We start from the raw sequence: 8102 nt of genomic DNA on the forward strand, positions 1-8102 counted from the left end.
AGCAAAAAGTTTGAGTTATTTTTTTCCCAAACAAGACAATTATTTGTACTTGTCTAGTAAATGTTTCTTAATGTAAGAATTTTTAGATATTTAGACTTGAAACAAGACAAAAATACTAAGTAAGAAAAGCATTTTTTGCAGTTAGCTCTTTAATAGTACAACAAAACTAGGGTTTGAACCCTACAGTCTTCAGTTAGCGGCTCAGATCTTCACCCACTTGCTTACTATTTATGATATTTCATCATTGCAATTGCACACGTCACTGTCGCTCGATTGTGTTGAGTGTTTCTGTAGTTCTCCGTGTTTTGCTCCAGGTCCACATAAAGGCTGTGTTTGTTCAATGTTTGGGTTGAGGACTCGTGTATCTCCGCTCCATGACGCATGAGCTCTGGAATCAGCCGCGTTTAGCACCGGTCCAGCAAACACCTGTTATGAGTGCACACTCACTGGCCTCAGGTCAGCTATTTCCAGCCCAAGGCACAAACCGCTCTGAAAAAACCATTTCCAATGAGACGGAGAGAATTACATAAGACTCAGATGAGCCAAAACACAGCCAAACCATTCTTGAACCCAATTACCCACAATCCCACCAACACAAAGCCTTCATTGATACGATTCATAAATGCGTCCAGAGAGATGGAGAACTATAGACTCATGGAAAGCTGAAAATATTCCACAGGTCTCATTCTGGGAAGCTTCTCTTGCACAGAGATGTGATGAGTTTACTGGATGCACACATGAGAATAGTTTTACATTGAGTAAACATTTCTGACTGTGTCCCGTCGTGATAGATCTGCACCATAAGGCATATAGACAGGGCTTATTGCTTTTAGAAAACATTGGCAGCAGCAAAAAACAGAATAAACACTTAAGCAAATGTAATATACTTTCTTTGATCCATCTATGATTGTTTATTTTTGACGAACAATGTCCCAGTCAACAGGTAATGTTCTCAGAACGTTCTGTCAAGGTTCCCTCAACGTTATGAGCAAACGTTCTTCCTGTAATGTTAATAGAGCGTTTGTTCAACGTTATCTGGTCTTTAATAATGTTCTCAGAGCGTTCTGTCAAGGTTCTCTCAGCGTTATGAGCAAACGTTCTTCCAGTAACGTTAATAGAGCGTTCGTTCAACGTTATCTGGCCTTTAATAATGTTCTCAGAGCGTTCTGTCAAGGTTCTCTCAGCGTTATGAGCAAACGTTCTTCCAGTAACGTTAATAGAGCGTTCGTTCCACGTTATCTGGCCTTTATTAATGTTCTCAGAACGTTCTGTCAAGGTTCCCTCAACGTTATGAGCAAACGTTCTTCCAGTAACGTTAATAGAGCGTTCGTTCAACGTTATCTGGCCTTTAATAATGTTCTCAGAACGTTCTGTCAAGGTTCCCTCAACGTTATGAGCAAACGTTCTTCCAGTAACGTTAATAGAGCGTTCGTTCAACGTTATCTGGCCTTTATTAATGTTCTCAGAACGTTCTGTCAAGGTTCTCTCAGCATTATGAGCAAACGTTCTTCCTGTAACGTTAATAGAGCGTTCGTTCCACGTTATCTGGCCTTTATTAATGTTCTCAGAACGTTCTGTCAAGGTTCTCTCAGCATTATGAGCAAACGTTCTTCCTGTAACGTTAATAGAGCGTTCGTTCCACGTTATCTGGCCTTTATTAATGTTCTCAGAACGTTCTGTCAAGGTTCCCTCAACGTTATGAGCAAACGTTCTTCCTGTAACGTTAATAGAGCGTTCGTTCAACGTTATCTGGCCTTTAATAATGTTCTCAGAACGTTCTGTCAAGGTTCTCTTAACGTTGATCAAACGTTCTTCCTGTAACGTTAATAGAGCGTTCGTTCAACGTTATCTGGTCTTTAATAATGTTCTCAGAACGTTCTGTCAAGGTTCCCGCAACGTTATGAGCAAACGTTTTCTGTAACGTTAATAGAGCGTTCGTTCAACGTTATCTGGCCTTTAATAATGTTCCAAGAACGTTCTGTCAAGGTTCTCTCAACGTTATGAGCAAACGTTCTTCCAGTAACGTTAATAGAGCGTTCGTTCAACGTTATCTGGCCTTTGACAATGTTCCCAAAACGTCACTCATTCATTTTTTTTCCTTAAACATTTCAGATGCATGTTAATCTAAGATTTCTTGAATGTTACTACTTGTTCCCACTTCCCAAAAGTAACGTTTCCATAATGTTTGAAGAATAAAATGTAGCGCCCTGTGCATTCATATAACCAAAAAACAAAAAAAAACTGTTCAGAGAACATTCAGAAATAATGTTTTCATAACTTAATGGGAACATTAGCAATTAGGATATATTTTTGTAAGCTATGGTTGCAACGCATTTAACGACAACGCAGCTCGTCCAATTAGAAATTAGAGTCTCTATCAAAGTTTCATAACGTGACGCTCTTTAATTCATTAATTTCATATGAATAATCTGATCCATTGAGTTCCAAATAACTGGATTATAAAAAATAGCCATTGCCAGATTCCAGAAAAGCTTCTGCTAAAAGAATAAACAATAATGCAAATAGCGTTTCCATAATTTAAAATTGCTCATATAATGACAGAAGATTCCCTCGCCTGAACTAAGCATTTAAATCATTTTCCTTTCATTTCAGCTGTCAAGAAGAACTAGCCCAACCAGTGAAAAAGACACATACCCAAACAGGACACCAACTAAAGCAACACAACCACTCCTTAAAAAGATCGGACAGTGTCATTACACACGACTTTATTTGCAGCTCAACACAATAAAACTCTTTTAGATTTACAACAAGAAGCAGAACGACAAAAAACAGTAGATGGCACACCTTAATTGTTTCTTTTAAAAGATGACTTCAATAATTCAATTAATGGCCCTTTCTTTGTAATTGCACGTTCAATTAACTAGACATTTCTGAGTTTCTACACCAATGTGTTTTTCAGTGCAGTTGTGTTTTCGACAAGCCGCTCTCTGGTGAATTTCTCCAAGCAGCTGGAGTTGACCTGAGCGTTTTACGACACGAGAAACACTCGCTCTTCAAAGAGAACGTCTGTGTTTGTGCTTCAACCAGCATTCTTCAACTAGGCGACCACACACACACACACACACACACACACACACACACTATAAAACCCCAGTAAAGAGCAGCCAAATGCAAAAACATGCACTTTTCAACAGGTCTCCTCTAGGCTTAACCTGGTTACAGATTAATAATGGTGGTCTGGTTACTCACAATGAGAGCCGCAGGACACTTGATGTGCTGACAGAACAAGGATGAGCTTCGTTTTTAGCCTTAGAGGTGAGTGGCAGCTTTAAAGAGCATTGGGAGGGCCCAAGTCAGCCAATCAGGACGCTCCAATTGTCAAGCACTCTGCGTGAAGCTCCGCCCCCCTCTCCCCTCCACCTGCGTCACTGAAGGGCACACGTGCTTCCAAAAATGAGACTGAGATAAGGCGACGGACGCGTTGCAACAACTTCTGTTTGCACTGGGGCAAAAATCTGGGGTCGCTCGCCCTCACGGACGCAGATATTAAAGGCTCGCTCTGGAACGCCAATCGGCATTTGCTACTGATGTGCAAACACACATTCAGGGGTCACTGATCAAAAAACCCAGAGATGAACAGAAACTTCATCCAACTCGGATCACAAACTCTGCAACCAAAATTTGACAATTGGCAGGTGTCGGACAATAACCACATCCACTTGAAAGACGTGCAACATCGACCATTATTGGTCAATTGTGTAAAATAGTGTAAAAAATACATTTTTGTGTAATGTAGTTTTCGATATATCATATACCAGCACTCTAGATCTCTAGACAGTAGGGATGCAATAATACAGTTTAGTCCACGATTCAATACATAGCTCGGTTTAACCACGGTTTTCAGTTCGGTTCGGTTTTTTGCTCTTCTATTCTTAGGCGACAGGAACAGAAAGAGATTTAGGAGAAAATGTTTTTATTGCATTACTCTTTCTTTATTTTACTTAAAAGACTTGAAAAACCTTATTTAAACTTAAAACTTTACTTTAAAAAACCCTTGTACACATTCCTAGTGTATTGTATAATACAGTGTTTCCCAACCGGGGGTACATGTGATGTTTCTTAAAACATTATAATAAGCTTATGAGTGAGAGACAGGGTCAAGTTTCTCATTAATTGGTGAGTCCTTTTGTGTCATACACAGATCTAAACAGTAGGCTGCTACTATGTATATAAAATGTTATCTTTGTTTTTGTATAATTGTTCTGGACATGTGAAGATGTGAAAATAAAAGTCATACAAATATTGAACGAAGAGAAGTATGAGTTATTATAGGAAGTCAAAATATTATTATTATTTACAGGTAAATTAGATGTTACACTGTGCAAACCTAAAATTTACACCAAATCTAAAAATCACACCGATCACATGCGCTTGTGGGGGTACTTCAGGAAGGATAAAGTGTTTTGGGGGTACAGTCCCCTAAAAAGGTTGGGAACCACTGGTATAATATAATATATATAAAGATTTACAGTGGCAGCTCAGAGACGTACAGTAGCCTTTAAGTATGAAATTAAATGAATAAATGTAGGCTAAAAATTAAAACTACACTGTCTTCAATGTACAATATACATTGATTAAAAGCTACTGTATTAAAGTTTTTTTTATTCAAGAGCAGTGATTTTTTTATTTGTCTTTTGTTGTTTTATTAACATAATTTTAGAGGTGAACTGTCCCTTTAAAGACAAGTGTGCAGGATCTGCTCGCATCTCATATACAGACACACGATTTTACTTTCACTTTAGACATAACTGTCTGTTGTTTATATGTTAACCTTGTGTGTATTTGACACTATTAGTGCAGTTTGACTACTTAGTCCAGTAATCACGTGTGTTTGACAGGCTTTTAGTGCACGCTCAGCACATGTAAAATAGTGCATAAGCACACCAATGAAATGTTTAACCGGCAAGGCTTTAAAACGCGGCTTAACACCCCTAACTTTAGTGCATATGATTGGATATTTGCTCATATCAGCGCTTAGACTCACAGGCACACTCAAAAAGTGCCGAAATAAACAGAGAAATATTTAAAACGGAGAGAAATAAAAATAATTAAATGCATAACCCAAAAAAAAAAAAAAAAACGCAATTCACAAGCACGTATTGAACAGTGAATGCCGTACCGAACAGTTCAAAATTATATTAAGAATTGTGGCATCCCTAATAGACAGCAATAATTATTGATGAATTGTGTAAATATTGTGCAAAACATAAACATTTAGTGTAACATAGATATAGATATATCAAATACTGGCGCTATAGATCTCTAGATATCAATAATTATTGGGGAGTTTGGTAAATATTGTGCAAAACATAACATTTTTGTGTAATGTAGTTTCTAAATTTATCAAATATCGGCACTCTAGATCTCTTGATATCAATTATTATTGGTGAATTTGGTCAATATTGTGCAAAACATAACATTTTTGTGTAACGTAGTTCTAGATATATCAAAAACCAGCACTCTAGATCTCTAGATATCAATAATTATTGGTAAATATTGTGCAAAACATATCATTTTTGTGTAATGTAGTTCTAAATATATCAAATACCGGCACTCTACATATCAATATTTATTGGTGAATTTGGTAAATATTGTGCAAAACATAACATTTAGTGTAACATAGATATAGATATATCAAATACCAGCACTCTAGATCTCTAGATATCAATAATTATTGGTAAATATTGTGCAAAACATATCATTTTTGTGTAATGTAGTTCTAAATATATCAAATACCGGCACTCTAGATATCAATAATTATTGGTGAATTTGGTAAATATTGTGCAAAACATAACATTTTTGTGTAATGTAGTTCTAAATATATCAAATATCGGCACTCTAGATCTCTAGATATCAATAATTATTGGTGAATTGTGTTAATATTGTGCAAAACATAAAATTGTTGTGTAACTTAGTTCTAGATATATCAAATACCGGCACTTTAGATCTCTAGATATCAATAATTATTGGTGAATTGTGTTAATATTGTGCAAAACATAACATTTTTGTGTAACGTAGTTCTAGATATATCAAATACTGGCACTCTAGATCTCTAGATATCAATATCGGCCATCGAAAAATCCATTAGTGGCAAATGAAATACTGACCACAAATATATATTGAAGTTATAATTTTATTTAAATAGCATTTATTTATGATTTAACGTCATATCAGCAGCAATGGCTATATGAAAAAAATGAAAATAATGATTAATGATTAACTAGGGCTGCACAGTTAATCGAATTTGTAATCGTGATGACAATTACGGATGTCTCAATTATGTTATCGTTTAATAAAATGTAATCGCAATTAAAAAACATGTGTTTTTTTTCTTCCTAGATGTTATCTTACATTTTCCCCCATTGTTACATTTTTATTTTTAGTATAACTTAATACCATACATATTTTACTTTTTCATTTAATTTAAAGAAACCAAACCAATGGACTGTTTTCAGCTCGTTTCTTTTGATATAACAACATGGCATGCAGTCGCTTCAAACTACGTTATAAAGCTATTCAAAACTTCATTCAATGCACTGTAAAAAAGTGTGTTGGTATTTGTTGGTTTAACTTAAAAAAGTTAGTAACCTGGTTGACTTTGAAATTAAAAATTTGAGTTGATACAATGAAGGAAATTTGTTTAATAAATAGAAACTCTAAATATTATTGTATCTGAACCACATAAAAAGTTTGATAAATCATGAAAATAGCACAATTTGGCTGCGTCATCAGAAATAAAACACACAATTACCCAATATGCTTACAAAAATGTTTCAATAATATTTTAAAAGGTTGTCGAATCTCAAAATATTCATTGTATTAACTCAACATTTTATTTCAGTGAACTCAAAATTTAAGGCAACAGGTAACTTTTTTCCTAAATAATATTTTACAGTGTGTAAATTGTGATAATCGTAATTTATAATCTCAATGACAATTTCAGGGGAATAATTTATAATTATGATTTTTGTAGCAATCGTGCAGCCCTAATGCAAACTGTTTAGTAGTTTCCATCTTGGGCAAATCTTAACCAACAGTCCTCTAACAACCAATCTTGAGCTTTAACCAATGCAGCTCATCACCCTTCACAAACAATCCAACAATACAACACCATGCATTTTGCTACAAAAAAAGGACAAATTATTGACATTCACCTGATTCATCCCTAGGTAAGAGTCTAATAATCAATCATCTGCGTCTGCAAATTTCGTCACATATTGACTAGTCATAAGGGAAAAGTCCATTCTTACTGTCTTGATGCAGGTACTCCAATCTCAAGGAGAAGGAGTCTTCCTGTGCCGGGAGGCCTTTCCTTATACGGACACACTTCAACACTCTCAACAACACCCCGAGCCAATCAGCAGCTCCGGCCAAACACACACCACCTCAACATCACATTCGTATAAACAACACAGTCTGAAATAAACACTCACCATTTTTAATCAGAATAAGAGACAATACCAGCAAATGTACACTAAACCAGTGGTTCCAACTCTGTTTCTGGAGGCACACCAATTATTATTATTTTTTTTTAACAATTTTACAGTTTATAATTTTTTTTACAGTGTTCATTACTTTATAAAAACAAAACAAATATATATATATATATATATATATATATATATATATATATATATATATATATATATATATATATATATATATATATATATAGTTTTAAGGTATATATATATATATATATATATATATATATATATATATATATATATATATATATATATATATATATATATATATATATATAGTTTTAAGGTAACTTTATATATATATATATATACACTGTAAAAAATTATTTACAAAAAAAGTTACCTGGTTGCCTTCAAATTTTGAGTTCATTGAAATTGAGTTAATACAATGAACATTTTTTGTGATTCGACAACCTTTATTAAAATATTATTAAAAGATTTTGTAAGCATATTGGGTAATTGTGTGTTTTATTTCTGATGACGCAGCCAAATAGTGCTATTTTCATGATTTATCACATTTTTTATGTGGTTCAGATACAATAATATTTTGAGTTTCTATTTATTAAACAAATTTCCTTCATTGTATCAACTCAA

At 34.4% G+C, this 8102-nt stretch overlaps 1 protein-coding gene across 2 annotated transcripts in view; it reads right to left on the minus strand.

Annotated features, from left to right (window-relative positions):
- slc38a4 (solute carrier family 38 member 4) overlaps positions 1 to 8102 on the minus strand; it is a 48591-nt gene that overhangs the window by 30342 nt on the left and 10147 nt on the right. The window contains exon 1 of one of the 2 annotated variants that reach the window (XM_067428274.1): positions 3211 to 3254. The exons of the other annotated variant lie outside the window; for it this stretch is intronic. The gene's annotated coding sequence lies outside the window, so the exon portion shown is untranslated. Of the gene's footprint in view, positions 1 to 3210; positions 3255 to 8102 lie in introns of those variants that run through there. 2 annotated transcript variants of the gene reach the window in all.

Source organism: Pseudorasbora parva, chromosome 20 (assembly GCF_024679245.1).
Source record: "Pseudorasbora parva isolate DD20220531a chromosome 20, ASM2467924v1, whole genome shotgun sequence".
In the NCBI taxonomy this organism is placed as follows: domain Eukaryota; kingdom Metazoa; phylum Chordata; class Actinopteri; order Cypriniformes; family Gobionidae; genus Pseudorasbora; species Pseudorasbora parva.